Source organism: Alexandromys fortis, unplaced genomic scaffold, assembly GCF_014885135.2.
Source record: "Alexandromys fortis isolate MF-2015 unplaced genomic scaffold, M_Fortis_MF-2015_v1.1 scaffold_9, whole genome shotgun sequence".
Taxonomy (NCBI): Eukaryota; Metazoa; Chordata; class Mammalia; order Rodentia; family Cricetidae; genus Alexandromys; species Alexandromys fortis.
This window is the reverse complement of record NW_026067892.1, coordinates 10,353,644-10,378,459: the sequence shown is the minus strand read 5'-3', so window position 1 is coordinate 10,378,459 and position 24,816 is coordinate 10,353,644. Positions and strand designations below refer to the sequence as shown.

At 38.1% G+C, this 24,816-nt stretch overlaps 1 pseudogene; it reads right to left on the bottom strand.

Annotated features, from left to right (window-relative positions):
• Positions 1-2,313: 2,313 nt before the first annotated feature.
• On the bottom strand, positions 2,314-18,815 carry LOC126500219 (60S ribosomal protein L7a-like; annotated as a pseudogene).
• Between the last annotated feature and the right edge of the window lie 6,001 nt (positions 18,816-24,816).

The window sequence follows — 24,816 nt, the reverse complement described above, 5'->3', positions numbered from 1 at the left end:
AAGAAAATGAGTATTAGTATCATTTTGTTAAATATGAATATAGCCAAGGGAAACAGTGTAAAAGATTAATTGTTTCAAGTATATTTAATGCTGCATTATTATTGAAATTAAGCCTTGGCAACCAATCATTGTTGTTATTAACATTTCAACATCTCCAATATTACAATATATGCAAAATTTTAAAGTTACCCTTTGATTTAATTTAAACTGTTTACCAGCTACCTAGAAACCCAAATAATCATACAGCCAGGCACACTGAACCTTATAGAAGAACAAGTGGGAAGTACATTTGAATGTATTGGCATAAGAGACCACTTCTTAGATATAAACCCAGCAGCACAGACACTGAGAGAAATAATTAATAAATGGGACCTCCTGAAACTGAAAAGCTTCTGTAAAGCAAAAGATACGGTCAACAAGACAAAATGACAGCCTACAGAATGGTGTGAAAAGATCTTCACTAACCCCACATCAGACAGAGATCTGATCTCTAAAATATACAAAGAACTCAATAAATTGGTCATCAAAAGAACAAATAGTCCAATTAAAAATGGAGTACAGACTTAAACAGAGAACTCTCAGCAGAGGAATTGAAAATGGCTGTAAGACACTTAAGAAATGTTCAGTACCCTTAGTCATCAGAGATATGCAAATCAAAACAACTCTGAGATTCCATCTTACACCTGTAAGAATGGCCAAAATCAAAAACACTGATGACAACTTATGCTGGAGAGGATGTGGGGTAAAGGGAACACTCCTGCATTGCTGGTGGGAATGCAAGCTGGTACAGCCCCTTTGGATGTCAGTGTGGTGATTTTTCAGAAAATTAGGAAACAACCTTCCTCAAGACCCAGTAATACCACTTTTGGGTATATATCCAAAGGATGCTCAATCGTGCCACAAGGACATGTGCTCAACTATGTTCATAGCAGCATTGTTTTTTATAGCTAGAACCTGGAAACAACCTAAATGCCCCTTGACCAAAGAATGGATAAAAAAAAGTGGTACATTTACACAATGGAGTACTACACAGCAGAAAAAATAACATCTTAAATTTTGCAGACAAATGGACTGAGCTAGAAAATATAATTTTGAGTGAGGTAACCCAGATACAGAAAGAATTATCACATGTACTCACTCATAAGTGGTTTTTAAACATAATGCAAAGAAAAGCAGCCCACAAATCACAATCCCAGAGAATGTCCCCAGGTCTGTAGTTGGCCCCTTTTCATCATTGTGAAAAATCAGTGAACTCAACTGTGGCTGACTCCAGTAAGTGGCTAGTGAGGATATTGATAAGGCTCTAAAAATGTACAAATTGAAAGAATAATTTGTACAGAACATTGTTTGATTATACACATACTTCATAAAATTTCTAGATGGTCAATAAGAATGTTAAACTCTGAAGCATAATCACTCCCATGCCCACACATTCATGCTCCTGTGGGTAGTCGTAAGCCATTTTGCAACTATCTAATAAATAATAAATTCATTTCTGGGATCAACTGAAGATTAGCTGATTTTTTAAACAAGATCTAATCCAGATCAGATTCTCACATTTCTATGATTAGAACATGAAATGTTGCCCAGAAGCTCTTGCAGAGGTGACTCAGACTACCGTGAAGCAGTGTGCAGAGGCAGGCCTCAAGAGGTGATAGGATCAGGAAAGCTTTAAGTTCAATAGTCAATAGTTGAGTCAAGAGTATTATGGTCTACTGAGAGCCTTAGTGGAGGAGGGTGGGTCACTATCACTGTGTGTGTGCCTTGGAAGTATACCTTCCGCTCTTTGTACCCCTTCACCTCTCCTTTCTCCTTGAAGTGAGGCATACAGACTCCTTTCTCACATATTTCTATCCCTGTACTACTCTGCCTTATCACCCAAAGATGTGGAGCCAGCTAACCTTAGATTGAAAACTCTGAAATCCTCAGTCATAATAAGCCTTTCTTGCATTGAGTGTTCAATTCCAATATTTTAGCATAGCATGAAAACCTAAATAACTTGCCTTCTTTTTCCCTCTCTGTTTACCATAGTCCTCATGGTTCTGTGGGTATTTGCTGACAATGATTTCTAATACAGTCATGATCTATTTGATTTCTACCTCATTTCATAATTTCGCTTTGTTATACCAGATAATGTATTCTAATTTCTATAATCCCATTTTAAATAAAAAATATGCAATTAACATAAACTAAGAAGAATCAGTGTGAGTGGCCTTTGAGGACCATAGGATGTGCTGACCAAGAAATTAGTAGAAACTCTTTTTTTGGGAAGTTTTATAATTATATTTATGTACAGAAAACTCAGCAGTACATTTAACCCAGTTTAGTGGCGAGTTCTTTGGCCTTTGCCTTTTCCAGTTTGGCAATTCGAGCCACAGATTTAGGACCCAGGACGTTGCCTCCCCAGTGGCTTCGGATCTCATCATATCTGTCGTTGTAATTGGTCCTAATAGCTTCCACCAGCTTGGCCAGAGCACCCTTGTCTTCCGAGTTAACCTGTGTGAAGGCAACAGTGGTGCACGTCTTCTATGGACCAGCCGCCCCAGCCTGGCCTTTCCCTAGATGATGTAGTAGGGGACCCCCGTCTTACGACACAGAGCAGGCAGGAAGACCACCAGCTCAATGGGGTCTACGTCGTGGGCAATCACCACCAGCTGAGCCTTCTTGTTCTCTACCAAAGTGGTGACTGTATTGACGCCTGCTCGAAGGACAGGTGGTCTCTTATTCTGGACATCCCCTTTGCCGGCAGCTTTCTTCTCAGCACTGGTCAGCAGCCTCTGCTTCTTCTCCTGCTTGGTCTCTGGCCTGTACTTGTGGGCAAGTTTAAGCAACTGGGTAGCTGTTTGCCGGTCCAGGGTCTGGGTGAACTGGTTAATGGCAGGAGGAACTTTGAGCCGCTTGTAGAGGATGGCCCTCTGCCGCTGCAGCCTGATGTAGCGGGGCCATTTGACGAAGCGCGTGAGATCTCTCTTGGGCTGGATGTCCTGCCCAATGCCGAAGTTCTTAGGCCTCTTCTCAAACAAAGGGTTCACCACCTTCTTCGCCTCCTGCTTCTTCATGACGGCGGGGGCCGGGCCACCTTCTTCCCCTTGGGCATCTTGCCGGGCTGGAGGAGAGAGCAGTAGAAACTATTAAATCATAATTCTGTTAATATATATTCAGTAGAAGAATAATTCTGCCAAGGATGAAAGCTAATATCCTAATGTCACCTTTGTGCTATAATTTTTGGTACATGCTATTAAGTATGTTCATGTACCAATAGAATTGAAGAAGAGTATAATTTAATTATCTGTCACATGTTTTGATACTACTAATCTAAATCTTTCACAACAACATGCTAATTGTAGAGCTCTAAGTTTGATTTTTTAATTATAGTATTGCTTTCTCAGATGAAAATTATAAATATTAATAAGAACAGAGAAATAACTATATTAAAACTCCAAAAATTTTAACTGAAATTCTGAAGTTCAAAAATTATGGAAACTAATTTTGACATATTTCATCTGGGGGCAAAACTTGCCTTAAAGTGCCATAAAGTTATTCATAGCTTTTGCTTTACTTACTTGGTGAAAGCAGTTACTGAACTGATGGATAGAATTGATGGTTAATACTGTTAACAGGCTTGATCAGAACACATACACCAGACATTAATGATGTTACAAATCTCAGAACCTGAACTGCATTTAATACAATAAAAAAAATCTGAATTCTGTAGTAACTGGGAAAACTGTAATTTGCTTTACTGTTTACTTCTTGTATCTTCGGCAAAAGAAGACAGATAATTGACGTATGCAGGAGGCTACCATGAGGTCAATGCATATGCTCCCTGGGAAGCTAGCTGCATAATTTCTGTGATGTTGCCCTGTTCACCTATCCACTCAAAAGAAAATAATAAGCAAGTGTATGCTTATATCTGGAAAAATGTGCCTGTCTTTGTCATTAACATGGGTTGCTAAATAAATAGAAATTGACTAGATTAGGAAAATCCAGGACTGGACTATATTCTGCAGCTCTGGTAAGCAACATGCTTCGTTTTATCTTCTTCTCATAACTTAAAAACCATATTACATCTTGTATTTCAAATGACATTCTTGATCTGTCTCTAAGGTTACACCCTAGATCGCACGTGACTCAATACTGTCTCTTTCAATGCTAAACTTCCTGAGAATAGAAGGACATAGGGGTGTAATAAAGAACCCCTACCCTATTTGTCCAAGCCACAGCTCTGCCCTTCCTTACCTGTCCTCAGTTTGTAATTTATAATTCCTAGATTTTCTTCAAAATGTTTTTAAATTTATGTGTTCTTAAAGGTAAAGCATTACTTATTATCCTGAAATAGCCCATTTTTAAACATTAATCTTTCTAAATTATAAGCAGGTTAACTGGCAATGTTAATCTCTATAGAGATTATAGTAGGTAGTTCTTACCTTCAGCAAAAAGCTCATTTTTTAGAAGTCAAATTCAACTTGGTATTTGGTTATTACTTGTGAGAAATTGCATTTGGTTTTTATTTGAATTTATCATCAGTTCTTATAGCACAGGATCTCCTATTAAATACTGAGCACTTGAGGTGTCTTTATGGACTCCTAAAAAATAAGACCCATGCTTTCTTAAAAAATGGTAATTTCTTTTCCTTGAAGAAAGGAAGACACATTACAGAGGATTGAACTCGAGAGAGAGAGAGAGAGAGAGAGAGAGAGAGAGAGAGAGAGAGAGAGAGAGAAAAAAATATTTAAGTATGTATAACTTAAAATAACTTCCTTTTGATTTATCCCAAACCAAACATGCCCCATCCCTCATCCAGAAACTATCTCTAATTGGGAATCACTTACAAATGAAAATAATTTATTTTATTCACTCATTGTATCCTATAGATCCTTTGTGTACATATCATGGCTTTAAGTTTAGTGTTTTCATGGAATTTCTGGGTGTGTGAACCAGTGGGTCTCTGTGTCTACATTTATTTCGTGTGCCATTTCTTGAGCTCTTTCCTTTCTGTCTGCTTTGTCCCATTTTGATCTGTTAGTTTTTGTTCTATCATCATATCCATTATGTTATATTATGTTCTATTATATTCCCTGAGAATAATATCCCTTATTCCTGTTTGTTTTCTAAATGAGAGATAGAAAGGGGGCGGATCTGAATTGGTGGGCAGGTAGCAGAAAACGGGCAGTGTAGAAGAAAGGGAAACTATAATTTGGAAATATTATATAAGAATTTTTAAAACCCTATTTTCAAAAAGAGGAAGAATTTTTTTTAATGAATTTAAAAAATAAGAAAATCTGTAGCTATTTAGTGAAGGGCTAGGAAAAGTGTGAATTGTTTTGTCTTGGCTTATTCTTTCGGAGAGCCTTCCATCTAGAACTTTCACACAGCAGGTTCAGTTCAATCCCTGCGTGAATGACAGGGAATTGAGTACTTGGTTAGGTGAGAATGCCTGCTCCTCTCAAGCACATGTCCCAAGCCCTGCTTTGACAAAGGGCTTCACATCGAGAGGCTCTCGTGATCCACACCCGCCCCCAAGCCATCGGTTCTTCTGAGTAACTACAAGAACTCAGAAGTACTGGGCCTGTGATTACAGTTTTTACAAGCAGCAACAAATCAGGACCTGATAAGGATCCTAGGATTAATCTAGGAGGCTTGACACTTGAAGCTTCTTGTCCTTAGGGGTATAGCTTCCTTCCAGCACGGTGATGCCTGTCACCAACCAAAAGACTGGAGTCTTATTACTCAAATTTGTTTTATTCTTAGTGATACTGTCATTTTGATGTTATTTAAATGGGGTGCTTTTATGACTAATATTTTACATAATTCATTTATTGTATGTAGAAATTTGAAGGATTTTTGAATGTTTGATTTAAATCTTGACACCTCCTTTGCTGCTTAATGCTTTTTCTCGTCTTTAAAACTTGGTATGTATCTTCAGGGCAGGTGGTGGTGGCATGGGCGCAGGAGAGCTAGTTTGACCCTCCTGTGGCCACCAAATGGCTCTTCTGTGTTGATGGCTTCTTGCACAGATACAGGCAGAGAAAGACTCATCCTCCCTTGGGGAGCTGGCCTTTAGGAATTTGACCATGCTCCAGTGAATATATGGACAACACAAAATGAACATTTTCCCTTTTGGAGGGAATGGACACAGGGGATGGGGGTGCAATAGGAAGACTGGGAGGTGAGTGTGTTTGCAACGCATGATGTGAGATTTCCAAATAGTCAATAAAAATAAAACAACCACAAAAACAACACTGTGTGCATTTGGAAAAATGAGCATGGTCTCTTGTGGGTGGGATGTTGCACCAAGTCTGTTTATTGTATTAACACTTTTGTTCCCTTCTATTTGCTTGTTCTACTTCATTGTTGTGACTGGGGGATTGAACATTCTTGTGTTTGTAGGCAATTGAATTGATTGCTCGTCTGATATGTGACGAGTTATGCTTCAAATATACTGATGGCATACCATCGAGTGAATGAATGTTTATAACGCTTATGGTTTCTTTTCTTCCATGAAGTGTATGTTACTGTTTAATGTCCATCTTTATATATTATAACCTTTTATAATGTAAGTGAAATCTTTAAAAGTTTTTTAAATGTTTTTGTTTTTTGAAAGTCCTAGGGATTGAATCCAGGGCCATGCATGTGTTTGTCACCTGTTCTGCCATGGGGCCACCTGCTCAGCCCTTTGTTATTTTTCTTTTGAGATACGGACTCGCTAGGTTGTTCAGAGTTAACTCTATTAAAGCTGCCTAGGAGGAAATACACTAATAGATTGGCTAGAGCAGCTGAATAACATTTGTCTTTTGTAGGGAAGCTTGTCATTCACTGTGAAAAATATTGCTTGTCATCATAGAACTTTCATTCAGCAACTGATGGAAGCAGATGCAGAGATCCATAGCTAGAACTGGACTGAGCTCCCAGAGTCCAGTCGAAAAGAGAGAAGAACCGTAATATAAGCAAAGGGGATCAACATGATGATGGGAATACCCATAGAATCAGCTGACCTGAGCTAGTGGGAGCTCAATGACTCTGGACTGAGATAGCAGGGAGCCTGCCTGAGACCAAACTAGGCCCCTCTGAATGTGAGTGACAGTTGTGTGGCTGGGGCAGTCTGTGGGGCCGCTGGCAGTGGGACCAGGATTTATTCCTAGTGCTGGAACTGACTTTTTGGAATCCATTCTCTTTGAAGAGATACCTTGTTCAGCCTAGATACAGGGGAAAGGGCCTTGGTCTTGCGTCAAAGGGATGTGCCAGATTTTGTTGACTGCCCATGGGAAGCCTCACCCTCTCTGAGGAGAGGATGGAAGTGGGATGGGGAAAATGGGGAAGATGGGAGGAGGGGAAGGATTAGAAACTGGGATTAATATATAAAATGAGAAAAGATTATTTAAATAAACTAATGAACCTAAAAACTAAAAAAAAAAAATTCTCAAGAACATCGCCTTGCTACCTGGTGAATCTCTTTAAATCCTCCCACCCTGAGCAGTTCCAACAACCAGGAAACACCTCTCCATTTTCTACAAGGCAAAAAAGAAAGTTATAGAAAAAGAGACAAAATGTAATGTGAACAGAAAGGGGGTTCTTATAGCAACAAAAGTAAAGATTGATCAGAAACAACAGAGGACAGAGTCAGCCAAGAAGGAAGGAATCAGGGAGCTCGTCATGCTATTGACAGAGTCATCTCAGCCACCTACCCCAGAGGGCACGCCACTTAAACCCTGAGCTAGATGCCACAGTCATGCAATTTATAGCTGGACCAATGTACTACTCTCGCAAATATTGTTTTAACAGAAATGATAAGAGTTGTCATTCACTTAAAAGGAAACAGTAAGTGAGGAGTTATAAGTGAGAAAAAGGCCACCTTCAGGAAGCCAGGCACTGTATGAGGAGGGGAAGCATCCTATATATCCAATATCTATGTATTAGTACATCCTATAGACCTGAAATTCATATGGAAACCAAGCATCAGATTTGGATAGCTTCAGTTTTTTTTTTCTTTTTTCTTTTTCTTTTTTTTTTTTTTTTTTTTTTTTTTTTTTTTTTGACAGGGTTTTTTTTTTGCTTTTGGTTCCTCTCCTGGAACTAGTTCTTGTAGACCAGGCTGGCCTCGAACTCACAGAGATCCACCTGCCTCTGCCTCCTGAGTGCTGGGATTAAAGGCGTGCGCCACCACCGCCTGGCTAATAGCTTCAGTTTTGACATTTTACAAATGTAAAATACCATTACCCAGATATTCTATTATGCCAGCTTCATACCCATAATGCTACCATTGACTCGTTTGTGCATGTATGAGAACACACTCCAGCACAGCTGGGCACCTAATTAGTTGGCATTCTGTTACCATAATCATGTTTGAGAAAACTAACTCAGTACTGGACTTTCAGCCTCTGTTGGGAGTGTTCATTGTAGCAGCAGGGAGCACAAGGTTCCCTTACAGCTGGGAGGAAAAGACAGAAATGGACATAGATCCCACAATCCATCTCAGGGTTCACTGTCAATGGCATAGAGACCTCCCACTTCTTAAAGACGCCACAGTCTACAAAGACCACTGAGTATCCCTTAACACAAGGGCTCATGGGAGACTGTTAAGACACAGAGTATATCACAGACACTCAATTGCTGTGAAGCATGAGCAACTCTTATAGATTACAGTCCACAGAGTGTGCCCAATAAGACTGTTAAAATTCAGATAGGAAGAGTGAATAGGAGAGAGAGAAAGAGATTTGATGTTACTGTGAAAGCCGTGATTGCTTGTTTGGTTTCTTTTTCTCACATTTGGTCCATTTTAGGCCTTATAAGGTAAATAATTTTCTCCACAAGTACTCAACATGGCAATTTAAAGTAAACTTAAAAAGTGAAAATAAGCCCATTGTTTCCCCAGCTACACTGGAATTAAAGGCACACTAGTGTAAGAAAAAGTCATCCTGAAGTCAGTTTTCCCCCAATGTAAATTTCCTTTCAATGCCCAGGTTAGATATGACACTAGGGACTGCATTTACAATAAACTAGGCGTGTTTTCCTAACTCTGGGCCCATTTACAGAGGATCAGTACAGTCTAGGGGATGTGAAATTGAACAGCTCGGGAAAAAGGTAGAAGTTAGTATTCCAGTAGCCTCATCATTAACTATCATAAAGGAACACGTGTCCATGAAGACTAAAGAAAGATAAGAAATAATCCGTTCTGTGATCCTTTGTATATTTTACCCTCTTTCATGTCGGATAACTCATAAAGTTTCTTAGGAGAAGTATGCGGCTTACAACTGTGCTCTTAAAATGATCGCTGTTGTATAATTTGGTGAGAAATAACTGGGTCATCTCATTTAACTTTCATTACTTTGGCATTTCCTAAACTCGCAGGGTCCTTTGTAATACCAGAGGATTTATCTCTGTTTTTCAGGTCATCTGATATATTGGATTGATTTTTTTTCTCTCTAAATGTGCCAAGTCTATGACCTTATACTTTATCTCTATAATAATATCTCTGAAGCTCAAAATGGCTAGCCTTCAATTATTTCCTTGCTTTTAGATTTTCCAATGTCATTGCTTATATATTGAGGTTGAGCCTAGGAAGACTTCATTTTCTTAATTAAAAATGCAATGAAAACATTCTGGAATGCTCAAATATTAAAATAAATGCTCAAAATACTCTAATTTTCTAGTTTTACTAAGATATAACCAGTCAATAATATATATATATGAATCCTGGATGATGACTTGATAGTGTAATATAATTGTTTCTATTATCACAACTTCATTACCATCAAGCTAAAAACACATGTGGTCATTTTGGAATGTACCTTGTTATTGATTCTATCTAGACACCAACCAGCTCCTGAGATCCTGCAACCACTCTGCTGAGCATGGATGCACACATGCACCTCAGTTACAGTTAATGACCTGGCTCATTGACTCCTCCCTACTTTGCTGGGTAATTATCATTGTATTCACCCTTTTGCTCTCAGATCTCAACTGTCCATTTGCTGATTGCCACTTACTTGATATTCTTGTGGCCTGCCCACTGAAAAAATTACAGTTGTCAGAAACCATTTATACATTAACCAGTGTACTTATAGCCCTACCAGCCTTGAATGTCTGCATACCTTTTCTTGTCTGTTCTTGCAGATAGATGATGTCATACTTTCAAGCTATCTTCACATGTTATGCGTGCTTTTGGGCCCATTCTCCCTCTGGTGCTCCATGATGTTGCCTTAACAACATCTTTTCTCTCTTCCTAATACCATTTCTTCTTCTAAGTATCTCCATTACTATGCAAGCATATAGCTATCTACCTCTTTAGAAGGAAGTTTGTTCACGAGCAATTGCCTGTTGTTGACAGAGGTTTCTGTCCCGCCCAGTCCTGCAGTCATTCAGTCACAAAGAAACACATAGAGGTCTACATTAATTAGAAACCAGTTGTCCTATTAGGTCAAGCTTCATATTAACTCTTATAACTTACATTAACCCATAATTCTTGTCTGTGTCAGCCACATGGCTTGGTTTCTTTTATTAGCCAGGCATCCTCATCTTGCTTTCTCTGTGTCTGAATGATAACTGCAGACTCAGTCCTTCCTCTTCCCAGAATTCTCCTATTCTGGTCGACCTGCCTATACTTCCTGCTTGGTCACCCCACCTATACTTCCTGTCGGTCTACTGGCCAATCAGCATTTTATTAAATAAGTACAACTGACAAACCTTTACAGGGTACGAGATCATAATCCCACAGCATCCCGTCTCTGTTCTCTTTCCCTTATCATGTCGCGACACGTTTCCAATCTCTTCTGATCTCTTATTTTTACTATGTTCCATCTCAGAAATATTGTGCAAGCATTTTCTTTGGAGTGGGACATTCTACACTCAAAGCAATTACGTTTTCCCCTGCTATGACTACACTGAAAGAATAAACAAACAAAAGAAAACCTATTTGTGTGAAAGTCTCCAACTTTGGCAATAAATCTTCCTTGTTGTTCAAACTGCTTTGCTAAGCTTTCTAACATATTTCATGTCACTAAATCTATCAATCAAGTGCCAGCACTCCAGTGAATGGAATCATGGTAACTTATGATATACTCCTTCAATTTTGACATACTTTCTTCCTGTGGCTTCCAGGTAGTTACATCTAGGAAAATTGTACATGGCACAACTCCAAGGGGAATTCTGTTTACCTTGCTGTCAGTCTGCATTTGTGTATTTATTGTATATATTACCTAGATGTATGTGCTTTCATTTTCTAAAGATCCTCATCCCAAAAAGTAAAAATCGAATAATGTGTGTGTTAGCTACCAAGGCATATCTTCTTTTGTTTTGTTTATATTGCCTATTTTCATCCCAGAAGCAAGAAGGAGTAAGTGAGATTATTGTTACTGCCTCTCTCTGTTTCTCTCCAGAAGGACAAAGCATTAAGTCAAACTCTTTACTCAAAACTTTCCTTGACTCCACATCTTAGAACAAACTACAAGAATCTTGTTTTGTTCTTCACAGGATTTGGAATCATCTGATACTCCATCCTCTTTTGCAGTTCTGCAAGGACCCTCATTTTTGCTTGTCTAAGTTACTGTCTGTTTGTCTGGGTCTCCAGGAAAGGTTCTACCTCAGAGATATTGTGAGCAGCCACCATATCATGGCTGGGAATTGAACTTAGGACCTCTGGAAGAGCATCCAGTACTTTCAGCTGCTGAGCCATCTCTCCAGACCCCTACCAGGAGATATTGTACAGGAAGTCTCTTTAAACCAGGACATCTTTTAGTCAGATATCTACATAGGTAACTTTGATTTTAGAAGCCAGACATGCTCAAAAGTCAAACACAATATTCTTTCTGTATTAGTTTCTTTTCTCAGTGTTGTGATCAAATACCCATCAAGGTGTTCCTTGGAGACTTTCTATGAAGGATGAGCAACTGTCCTCGATAAAGAAAATAGTATATGCTGATTTATTATTAGCTACCTCTGCATAGTTAGAGAGATGCTAAGAAAGGGACTTTTTTCATCTAACAGGATCAGCCACAAAGGTCTGAATTCAATCTATTTAAAATGTCTTCCATTTTTGCATCTTGCCAATAAAATTTTAAATAAATACATCCAAATTAGAACAAACTATGGTGTTGAGGAAGAAAATGGGCCCCAAGGGGAGTGGCACTGTTAAGAAGTGTGGCCTTGTTGGAGGGAGTGTGTCACTGTGGGTGCAGGCTTTGAGGTCTCTTTTTCTCAAACCTCCCTCAGTGGGACAGTCAGTCAACTTCCTGCTGCCTGCAAGCGCATCATTCTCAGCTCTGACACCACCACTTCTGCCTGCATGCTGCCATGCTCCCCTGCATGGCTGTAATGGACTGAACATATGAAATGGTAAGCAGGTCACCCTCAGTGAAATGTTTTCTTGATAAGAGTTCTTGTGATCATGGATTTGCTTCACAGCAATAGGAAATCCTAACTAAGACACAAACAAATGAAAAGGAAAAGGAAAAAGAAAAGGTACAACCTGGAGGAGAAGACTCTGCTGTAGCTCAAGTTACAGGCTGTGGTAATGTGGTCTCTGGAATTCCACTGGCTAGAGCTTGCAATTCTACATGGGAAGTAGACAGTAGAAAAAGACAAGATCTCCTGAGTAAATTGGGAGCATGGGGACTTTAGGGGAGGGTTGAAGGGGGGAGGTGAGAGGCAGGGAGGGGAGCAGAAAAAAGTATAGAGCTCAAAAAAATCAGTTAAAAAAAGAAAAAAAGATCAAAAAGCAGAGAAAGGAGAGGGAGTGGGCTTACTCTTGAGCATCAGGGTCCACCCATCCAGGGACCTCTTCTTCCAGTTAGACTCCACCTCCCATCATTGCACAACTTTCAACAAGACTGCCTGCTGGGAGCTGCATTTAGATACAGGAGCCAGCAGGGACATTTTCTCTTTCTTGTAATGAGGACACAAATATGATGACTAAAAGCAATTAATCAGTTGTAAAAACAGAATGTTCCTTAATTAGCTTGATAATTAGACAAAATGTTCTTTGAGTTTTAAAATAATATTTTTATTATTCCTTGAAAATTTCTTGCATATATGCAATGTATCATGACCCCCACATACACCTAGCATTCCTCCAAATAACAAGGGGCTCATTCCCAACATATTTTCTCACCAAAACCTTTATGTCTTTCTTTATTATGTAGCCATGAGTCCAATTAGTTCATATGTCCATAGATGTGGGGCTATGAGTTGAGACATGGGCACCACCAAAGTCCAAACTCCCCAATGAAGAGTGACACTTTCTCCTAGAGCAGCCAATAGATTCTACCTGGCAACTGCAAAATTACTTCCTGCCCTAGAACATGATACTGCTGTTTTTCTTTACTATTTGGTCTTGATTTCAGTTCCTTCATTCCTATAATGAATCAATAACTATACAATAATCTTGAATAGATTCATGTGAGGTTTACTGACAGTGTTACTGCTGTATGAACTGTCCAGTAAAAATCCTAGTAATATACTCTCTTGTATTTATGACTTTGTCTAAACTTTGTTTGCCTCTGCTTTGACACCATGAACTAATTAAAACTGATAAAATTAAATGACATCAATCCTTTGTGGAGTCCAGCACATTGCTCAGGGTTAGGACTCCTAGAGGTTCCTGCTTAGGTGCCTGGATGTCTGGATATATTTAATCTAGGCAACACTGGCTGTTGCATAAACAGTGACTATTAAGACTACAGTGTGGTGAAATAGTTTGAACCAATATCTGCAGAAGCTTGTGGAAAGAGAGAAGTGATACTCAGCTCTCTCTCCCTTCAATTATTCCAGTGTGAAGAACTTGTACTGTTGGCAGAGGAGTGCTTGCCAAACACTCAGGAAGGTGGGGTTTTGAAGTGAAGGATGGACTACCCCATCTGAGCCTTGATCATCAGTAATTTTTGTTTCTTTCAAAGGTACCTAAAAGCTCACACTGATTTATAAATGTGTGAAAATTGCAATCTTAGCTCATATTTGTAATACAACTAGTAATATTATTATTACAGCATTTAATATAATGTGGCATGTGAGTCATTGTCTTCATGTGTAAAAGATTAGCATGTTTCTCTGCACCAAGTTGCTTATGGGTTCTCCCTGAAGTATAGTGGAGGCATGAGAAATTATCATTCTTATTTAAGTTAAAAGAGACAGTGTGTGATGCTATCTATTATGGAATGAAGATTTTAATTTTGAGTTGATTGCCTGATCAGACAATTACCGGAAATGCTAATAAATGTGGTCAATGATAGAGCAAGGGATGTATACATTGATATATAGAAGTGGGTCTGTTGAAACTTGCAACTGTCTCCTCGACCATTTTCAGCTCTGAATGGTTATACAAATCATCTAAGATATATCTTATCTTTTTCTCTAGCTTTATACGAAGAAGAATGCTCATGAGTTTATTCTCACTTGACACTGCTCAGCATAGCTCATATTTCCCACCTAAGAGCTGTCATGGTGTATAGACTTCTCCTTTCAGGTTGCCTCTTTCTGTTTCATGAGCTGTCACATCCAGACACCACAAGTACACTAGGTAAAAAATGGTAGAGTTAAGAAGAAAAAGTAAAATTTCACCCCGTGGTACAGTGTGAATATTTTCTCATGCAAATTGCTAACTACTAACATTTAAATAAGCTAACTGAAAAGAGAACATTTAACCTACCCACTTTTGAAAGATTTATACTATCAACAGACAAGGAGCGAGAGGAGGAAAAAGAAAGGGAAGAGAAAGAGGAGAAAGAGAAGGAGGAAAAGGAGGAGGGGAATACAGAGGAACTAAAGGGAAGAAATGACCAGAGAGTATAAGGTGAAGGCCAGTTGGATTTAAAGATTTTTACTTCTTGATGTTACGATGCGGCCAAAACGCCTCTAGTAGAGTTTTAAGAGTAGCTTCAAAATTAAAATAGGTTCATTTCATTTTTGTTATTTTTCTTTCCTTCTTTCCTCCCTCTCATTTTCCCCCTCCCTCCCTTCCTCCCTCCCATCCTTATTTCTCATTTTCTTCTATATTACTGATAACTTCAGATTACAGATTGAAATTGGTAATTTAAATTTTGTAAGGTTAGTTGGTGAATAATCGGTGTACTAATGCAAAAGAAATCCAAACACCTCTGCAAATATAGGGCAGATGGTTTGAGCACTGGGGCATATGTATAGAGATAATGAACAGGTTTGCACCCTCATTAGAATCATGTTTGTTTGGCTAAAGTATTTGATTTTGAAATTAGGTGTAGGATTTTCAGTTTATCTGTGACAGGGTGAGCCGTGTGTGTGTGTATGCATTCTATATGTATATATATATGTATTTATGTATTCTGCATATCCTGTATGTATTTGCATTCACTACATATATTGAACTTTGGAAAGCAGAGCACTAGAATAGAGGATTTTACAGTTTGTAACCTTCCTAGTGTCCATTGTTTCTGCTAAAGCTTTTCTTCAAAGATGCATATGTAGAAAAGCAAAGCCATAGTGTCTTCAGATGGAGAAACAGAGGCTTTAGTTTCAGGATAACAAAACAGTCACGGGACAGAGAGAAAGTCCTCTGATTCTGTTGATCTCACTGAAAGGCATCAGCACGACATGGAGACAAGCGAGTAGAGGCCTTGATCCGTCCTAGTTGTGGTCAGGTTTGAATTGACTCCCGGCTCTGCTTCGTAACACATGCATATATATTGTCTCTGAATTCCCTTATATAAAATTTGGTGTAATCATCTTTATCTCAGAAGTCTGTCATGAGAATTATAGTAAGCAGTTTATAATAAAGCACTCACCATGGTACTTGACACATTCTAATAACACAGAGACTGTGCCTATTAATATTTTAGTTACCTTCAATTGGAAACTATCACCCTAGGCACTTACCTTTGGGAGGTCTTGCACTAACCTTTATTTATTCATCTGCAAAGCTAGATTTATAGACATTATACAAGCTTAGATTAAAAGGATAAATGCTGAGGGAACTTTAGCAATTTCATTTGCTTATTTTCTTTTTTATTTGCAAAGCTCAATTTATATAGACAGGCAAGTTTATATTAAAAAGGAAAATGCTGAAAAATTTTATGTATTTCATTTGTGGGTTTGATTGTTAGAGTCACAGTCTTAACAATCAAACAAAGAAATAAACACAAACAGCTGTGAATACCCTCATCTTTCTATTAGAATGCTTTAGGGTACAGTTACCATGGGAATAGGATGCTGACTGGAAGATAGCAATTTGTACACTTAATTGACTCTGGTGTCTTGGGTTCAGTCATTTGTTAAACTGTTGTCTATTTACATATTACCTACTCTTTATATGTGTTTGCACTCAAGTTTTGAAGATTACTTTAAATTCAAATATGAATACTGCTCTTAGTATAGCTAACCTACATCAATAATTAAACTATCCTAAGTAAAATATGATTAGAATATTTATATTAGCCTACAGTGAATATCTTGAGAGCATTTGACATAGTATACTTTTGGCCTAGAAAAAAAAATTAAAAAAAATGAAGCTCATTTCTCCCACTCTTCAGCTGGACTTTGGCAGCTCAGTCCAGTGTTCCAGTGTGGGTCTCTGCCTCTGTTTCCATCAGTTGCTGGGTGAAAGTTCTATGATGATATTTAAGATAGTCATCAGTCTGACTACAGGGCAAATCAAGATTGGGTCCCCTCTCCGCTATTGCTTAGGGTCTTAGCTGGGGTCAACCTTGTGGCTTCCTGGGAATTTCTCTAGAGCCAAATTTCTGCTAACCCTACAATGTCTACCTCAATCAAGATATCGCTTTCCTTGCTCTCATCTCTGTCTTTCCTCCATCTCGACTATCCCGTTCCCTCAAGTTCTCCTCAACTGCCTCCTTCTCCTCTCCTCTTCCCCTTCCACTCTCTCTTCAACCCCACCACCATGCTTCCAATTTTGTCAGGGAATCTTCTCTGTTTCCAATTTCCAGGTGACTATATATGTTTTCCTTTGGGTTCACCGTATTACTTAGCTCCTCTAGGATCATGAACTACACGCTCATGAGAATATGAGCAAAGAGGTTAAGACCATGATGGATTCACCCTCTGAAACAGTCTACCTGAGCTAATGGGAGCTCACCAACTCCAGCCAGACTGGAAAGGAACAAGCATAGGACAAAACTAGTCTCTCTGAATGTGGTTGATGGTTGGTTGCATGGCTGGGGCAGATTGACATTCCAAACCATTAGATAAAGTTACTAAATATCCCTGAATCCTGAACTCACCTATTCCTTTCATCTAATCTCTTTCATGATAACCAGCTTTGGGGTACACCCAGCTTTCTTTGTTAGCAAGGGTGGGGCAAGCTACCTTCCTGCTCAGTGCTTGTTTTCTTTAGAAATTTCTATGTGGTATGTTAGCAAGTAGTTTTATGGAATTGACTCTATGTAAATTTAACTGATAGAACAAAGAGTGAATGTTCTCTCTCTAAGGCCTCCTGGTGTGGGGAAATGAAAGGGTCTTTCTGTTGCCCTTGCAGGAGGAGTTACACGGCTGAGGTGTTCTGGGAATGAATCCCATTCTGAAGGGAGAATCTTGGTCTCGCAAGGTTTCCACACATATGACAGCAACTTTTCCAAAAGACAAGTGTTCCCTCAGCTCTGCAAAACAGGTTATTCCATGTGGACATGTACATATACACTTCCTGTGGATTAGTCTATTGGTCTGCCAGCTGTAAATTTACTGTATAGTCTTGTAGGCTCCAACATTCTGCAAGATTCCCTTAACTTTAGATGTGGGAGTATTTTGTAGATAAATCTTTCTTTAGCCAATGTGTTTGTTTTGCAAATGTGATAAAGGTACTTAAGAGCTTACTGTCATTTCAACACACATTTCCAGTGATTCACTAACTTGTTTATCAGTTGACTATCACATTTCAAAATCAGTACATTATTCTTGTGTCAATCAAGTCTTATTAATTAAAATGATAATAATAGACCCTAAGTAGTAGAATGGATTTTATTAGAGATAAAGGACAGCATAGAGTATTAATTTTCAACAAGCTTGTGTTTGTTAGAAACTTGGAACAAAGAATAAAGATTTTAAACATTAAAAATTTACAAATTTAGCTGGGCAGTGGTGGTGCACACCTTTAATCCCAATACTTGGGAGGTAGAGACAGGCAGATTTCTGTGAGTTTGAGGCATGCCTTGTCTAATGAGCTATTTCCAGGACAGGCTCCAAAGTTACAGAGAAATCCTGTCTTGAAAACAAAGAAACAAACAAACAAACAAAACCAAATTTATTTTTAAATTCTGTGGAGAAAAAATAACATGGCATGAGTTTATAGAATTAAATGAAGTATTTGAAATGCTCAAACATGTCAAAGACAATAACCAATATTAAGCCTTTGTAATTTTAGACTGAGATTTTATTTTCCATACATCTAATTAACTTTTCTATGGACAGGCCAGCATATTGAATGTTCTTTATTTGCTTTATGTACTGGTCATGTGCTTTCCTTAATTGCAACTGCAATAAAATCATCTATTTCAATTAATTCTACAATGAAGGGCTTACTTAACTTTGACCTGTTCCTTAAGTATTTCTACAGTCTTCAGCATTGGTTCCTTCCTAGGAATGAACCCCCTGAAGGAAGAGAGAGGGCTGTCTACACTGGTAGACCTTTCAGTGTGCATGGAACATGAATAGACACTTCCCTTACCAGCATCTGAGATGATGCCTGTTCTGGAGCTTAGGCATAGGTTTAGTGCAGCATCATTGTTCCCACACGTAATTTCAACTAGATTCTGTTGTAGAACATTAGTTGAAGACGTGTTACCTTCATTGAGGCTGTGGAATTTTTGTTCAATGATGCCAGATGTGTTGCCTTTCTTCATGTTGCATTTGTTTAACTCTGTGAAGCTGTGTTACTTTGCCCGTCTAAAACACCTGATCGGTCTAATAAAGAGGCAGGAGAAAGTATAGGTGGGGTTGGCAGGCAAAGAGAAGAAAGAGGAGAAGAAATCTGGAAAGAAAAGTGGAAAATCCAAGAAAAGAAGGGCCAGCCACTCAGCTATTCAGCAAGCCATGAATTAAAAAGTAGAGAAAGGTATACAGAATAGGGTAAGATAAAAGCCCAGAGGCAAAAGCTAGATGGGATAAGTTAAGAAAAGCTAGCTAGAAATAAGCCAAGCTAAGGGCAGGCATTCATAAGAAAGAGCAAGACTCTATGTGATTTATTTGGTGTGGAAAAACAAACAAACCAACCAACTACAGAAGTCCACCGTATTACCCCATGAGGGTAAAAACCTGCTTCCTACTGTATTCTCTTAAAGAATTCCTCATAATATACCTTCTTTCCTCACAAGTATCCCACCTATTACCTCCTATTTTTTTGAAGAGACTATTTTATTGCCAAGAGAAATGCTTTTCCTGTATACAAAACAAAAGATATTTCTTATAAAACGTGAAACTTCAGCTAATGAGGTTGATAATCCAATTTAGAACTACCAAGTGTTTGTACTTCTCCTGATTTGATTTAAATGACTTTGATGATAACATGATTTAGGCATACTAATTCCCAACATGACTCAGATTTTGCATGATTAGAAGATTTTACAAACCAAGCAGTTATATTAGATTGTTAGTAATTAGTTTATTGCCATTATAATAATTTGTTCCAACAGAACTCTGAAAATAACAAAAACAGATTTCTCTCTAAAACTCAAGTATGTAAGTGTTCTGAACTCTAATAAAGTTCCATAATTCCCCTTTGCTGCTTCAGTTATATGTAATACACATGGGTTTGCTACTCCAGTTTCATTTCTTCGTGAAGAATATGAGCATTTAAGAACCACTCCCAAACTCACCCTTTTGTGAAGGTTTGTTCTGCTTAAACCATTCCACAATGCATAGCTAATTCTTTAATGGTGTAAAACGTGAGCCTTTCTGGTTCCATGCTTTCACCCTTTATTTCTATCACCGAAGATGCAGACATGTGGCTGGAGAGATGAGCCAGAGGCTAAGACTACTTATTCTTAGAGAGAACATGAATTTGGTTCCCGATGCACACATTGTTGCTTACAACTGCCTATAATTCCAGCTTTAGGGGATGCCAAGCTCTTTTGTTGATTCTTGGGACACTGCATGTATGTGAATGTTCACATAGGCAAACACAAAGACACATAAATAAAATTTAAAATAAATAAAAGACACTAATAATTGTTTCCTTTATCATTAGGAGAGTTTTAATAGAAAGAATTTAAGAATGGGCTAATACCCCCAGTTTCTACGGTTATATTTCATATGATGTCATGTCACTGCTCTCCAAGGCCGTTCGTCTCCTGTGTTCCCCCTGTCTCACATCCTTTCCTTCAAATGTACATGAGCAGAGTGGACACAGAAGCAGTTCGGTGCCCACTGCAAATCACACTGCATATTATTGTTCATTAAAGCAGTAGTGATATAATTTTGAAAAAATTTTTCTACCATAAATGTTTAGAAACATGAAGAAATAGAATTATGGAACCAATCATTTTTCATGAAGATATTTGTTTTGATTCTTCTTCTTGAAAATGGAATACTATCTGAGGCTTCCTAATGTATGTACACACACACAGGATGCATACTCACACCACAGCATGACTCTCATGGTGATAATTGTAAAACTCTACAAATAATAAGGCATTAGTTTGGATGACAGCATTCTTGACCCACCATGGTCACTTTTCTCTAGGGTTTTTTTTTTTTTTTTGCATCTCTTACTTCCACATTATCTAAGAGTGAATTGATGTGTCTGCTCACTCAAGATGTATTTATTCCCATCACCACACAACAGTGTAAACTCTGTTTGACACAGTTGGTGAGTCTTTAACCTCATGGCTTTGCTCTCGCTATTATGACTCTTGCACTTTTAGAAATGCACAAACACAGCAAAGATGATAACAGATGTCTTGGCATGGGCAAATAGAGGTAAATTATCGTTTAAAAACTTCCTATTGGCAGGAAACATAGAGATGGGTAAGATTTTAGCCAATACCTTGCCTCCTGAGAGAATAACACCCAAGGTATTCTTACTATGTATTTATTTTATGTTCTTTGCATACTTCTTACTGACATAGCAATTGTTTACTTACTTACTGAAGGCTCAAAGGGTTAGAGTAACCACAAGAAGAACAATGTTTACAAATTCATGTTCCCAAGAGGGTAAGGGTAGTAGTCACATACAGGAAAAATTCAAAGTACTGGCATGAGTCTTCAGATGACAGGGTGACAGTAGAAAGATGTGGGAGAGGTGCAGGCCCCACTTGGAAGAGAAGTGTTCCATAAGCTTATAAGAAATTCAGATGCTAGCTAGACAGTGGTGGCACACACATTTAATTCCAGTTCTTGGAAATCAGAAGCTGGCAGATTTTTGTGAATATGAGGCCAGCCTGGTCTACAGAGCTGGTTCTGCGACAGTCAAGGCTACACAGAGAAACACTGTCTTGAAAACCCAAAACTAAAATAATAAATAAATAAATAAATAAATAAATAAATAAATTAATAAGAGCAAAATTCAGAGATGAACTTCACCAGTCACTAGGGAGAGGAATTTCAACAGTGGGGAGCTATATGAGTAGAGTTGACGGTTTTTTTATTTTTGGCAGTGGGATCTCAGATCTTTCTCCTTTCAGAAAAACAAGGACTAGAGCAGAGAAGACAAGGTTGTGGATATGTCCTGCTCAGGTTTCTTGAATTTTTTGTTTTGTTTTGTTTTGTTTCACTCAAACTGATAGAGACTCTCTCCCCCTTTGTACAATCTAAAATAGTGCTTGGCTGCACATATAATACTTACAGGAATGCACTTGACCACTCCCAAAGGACATAAGTAAAGTATTCAGAAAGGTATGGGGTTGTGATTGGAGAATTAATGAAAAGATGAGCAAAAAAAATATGCTGGATATATAGCTACTTAGGAAATACTGGCCACCCCATATTACCTTTCCGCAGAAAGCTGAAGAACAAAAGTATTGTCTCATTTAACCTCCTAGGCATAGCCGTAGTGTATATAACTATTCTTTATTATTATTCTCTATGCCTAAGAATCTCCCATTATTCTCTAATTTTTGGATTAATAAATATTCCCATAATAGTGTATTTATTAAATTTGATGTAGCACTTTCGACATGATGTATTATATCTCGTTATTTTTGCAGGTAACATTTAAGTCAGTTAAGTTGGCATGGTGATTAGGGAAAGTAATGAGTTTCAGTTCACCACAAATGAATCTTGAAAGCTTCAGTGATTACAAATGTCTGACTGTAATTGCTTTTATTTCCATGGCTAAAGTGTGAGATTATTGAAGATTAAATTTGCTGAAACTCTCTAACAATGGCTTTAATGATTTACAATGTTCGGAGAGAATCGTGCAGAAATACAGGAGTGCTGTTTAAACCCAGGGTTCCTGCATTTACACACCTGACATTATACGAATCTGAATGACCCTGGAGGGCCATTCTAGAATCTTATCCTTTAGCTTGCTGACCAGAAAGTTGGTTTGGCTTAATTAGAGCCACAAAAGTATTATAGAAATTCTGAGATAAGTTGAAAATCAAGACATCTTTTTGTTGTATCATACAAGACAAGAGATAAAGTGGGAGATAGACATATACTAATACTAGAGGTTCTCAGAATAATACCCAGTTTTAGAAAGACAGGAGGTGGAGAGGGAAACAGCACAAATGGAATCAGGTACAATATTAGAAACAGAATTAAAAATTCTATTAAATATGCTTACTTTTTAATATTATAGTTGGTTGTCCTGTCAAATATCTTATAAGCCCCTACCCAATTCCATTAGAAAAAAGTCAATTACAGATGGGATTATAAAAATGAGACCTATGGTGAAAATGAGGAGCGATGGGAAAATAAATCAAGTGTGCTGATGCCTTCACCATGTAAGCTGATAAACTCAACTGCCATAGTTGAATATACGCAAAGCTTCTAAGAACTCATGAAGAGTTTTCTATACGTAGGTGTGATTTATTTCATTTCCTTGATGAAACAGAGTAAAACCAGTGAGCTGTAATCACCCATCTCCTCCTCCCTCCGGCTTTCCAGCCCTCTCATTGTACTTCAAAGTATCACTAAAATTGAATCGGTGGCATGGTATGATTCCACATATGGAAATTTATTTGTAGACCACTTGGGGGACATAGTTGTGAATGTTGCTCCACAAATCCTGATTCCCTCAATTCTGCATCATCTTAGGTACCAATTAAACTCCATTTACTGAAATGTATGCAAATTTTTCAAAGAGCTTGAAGTGCATCCATGTTTGCCCAAGGCTATCAGTGTCTAACATCAGAACTCAGGAGCATCAGTTGCAAGATTCTGGGATGAGAAAAAGAAACTTAAGTAAAATTGTATATTTTCAACTGACACCCCTTATGCCCTTATACAATACTCCCTTGTTACCCTGTAGAAAACCTAAAAGGAAATAAAAACTGCTTTGTAACATTATTATAAATCTGGAGGAAATAGAAAAAATATTATCTTTAGTACAAGAAAACAATGTCATACAAAGACCAATTGGGAAATAAATATACTTACAAATAAAACATAACTATCAGGGTTAGGGACCTTTCCTCTGACATGTCTTCATTTTAAGCTTGCAACTATCCTATTTCCAAAATGTCCTTTCTTGGGTACTAGGGTTAGGATTTTAAATTATTTTTCATGGAGCACACATAATTCACTATGTAATAGGAATAAATATTTTGAATAAACATTCAAATATAGAAGATATATACAGACTTTTCTTTGTTGCACTGATTTAAATATCACTTCACAATTGGAGGATATCAAGGAGCCAAACTGAAGTACCATTCATGGTAAATAAAATATACGCAGGGATGCATGCATATCTATGCATCGACATGTTTTATGGCCATATTTAAAATTCATACTTAATTTCAAATGTAATAAAAGCCGGTGGGAAAACTGGAATGTATTAAGAAATGTTCCTTTAATTAATGACATATTTCATCGTGACCCAGATGTGTAAATGAAGAGATTCATTCTCAGTGACCTTCTCAGAAGGAGTCTCTTTTCCCTTGACTGACATCACCATTCTCAAGGAAGGGAGCAGTTCAATGAACACTGAAGAAAAAGAATATAAATCTCTATAGGGACAAAAATATAGGAATTAATATTAGAAGATGCATAAAATTCTGTATGCTCCAAGCCAGCACTTAAAAAAAAAAGTGACCTCTATCTTAGCTATGGTTGTTATTGCTGCGATGAAACACCATGACTGAAAAGTAAGTTGGGGGAGGAAAGGATTTACTAGGCTCACACTTCAGCATTGCTGTTCATCACGGAAGGAATTCAGAACAGGAACTCAAAGCATGGCAGGAACCTGGAAGCAGGAGCGGACATAGAGACAGTAAGGAGTGATGCTTACTGAATTAATCTCCGCGGCTCGCCCAGCCTGCTTTCTTAAAGCATCTAGTACCTCAAGCCTGGCAATGACACCACCTATGAAGAGCTGGGCTCTCCTTATCAATCACTAATTAAGAAAATGCCTGTAAGGCCAGATCTTATGGGGGCATTTTCTTTATTGAATTTCCCTCCTTTAAGATAACTCTAGCTTGTGTCAAATTAACCTAAAACTAGCCAGTACTGTCTCTCTGTAAATCTGACTTTGTCAAAGAGATGCAGTCCGTATCTGTTAAGCTAGAGAGAGAATGAGTGCTGCCATTGTGCTAGTTCCAGGAGGTCTGAGAATCATCAGTGTCTCCCCATCCTAGCAGATCCAGGAAGTTCAGAGTTAGCTTACTGTTGCACGAATAACAAAAACCCAGAGGGGTTCAAAATGCAGATCAGAAAAGCAAAGCAGCCAGCCACTGGCTCTTA